The sequence below is a fragment of the Aquila chrysaetos genome, chromosome 1, assembly GCF_900496995.4.
Source record: "Aquila chrysaetos chrysaetos chromosome 1, bAquChr1.4, whole genome shotgun sequence".
NCBI classification, from domain to species: domain Eukaryota; kingdom Metazoa; phylum Chordata; class Aves; order Accipitriformes; family Accipitridae; genus Aquila; species Aquila chrysaetos.
In genome coordinates, this window is record NC_044004.1 from 78,237,996 (window position 1) to 78,238,209 (window position 214).

Here is a 214-nt window from a genome sequence, read left to right on the forward strand (position 1 = left end):
CGGGATTATCCCTCAAGCAGCATCATGATCTTGCAGTGCCACAAACCAGAGGCGAACCCTCGCCCCGGCTGCGCCCCGGCTGCACCCTGGCATCCTGAGCAGCATGGCTGGGCAGTGCCGTGCTCAGAACAGCTTCAGGCATCCTCCCTCCGCCCAGCAGATGAACTACCATCAAAGCAAGTGTTACCTAACGAGGTTTATCCTTTGTGTTTTT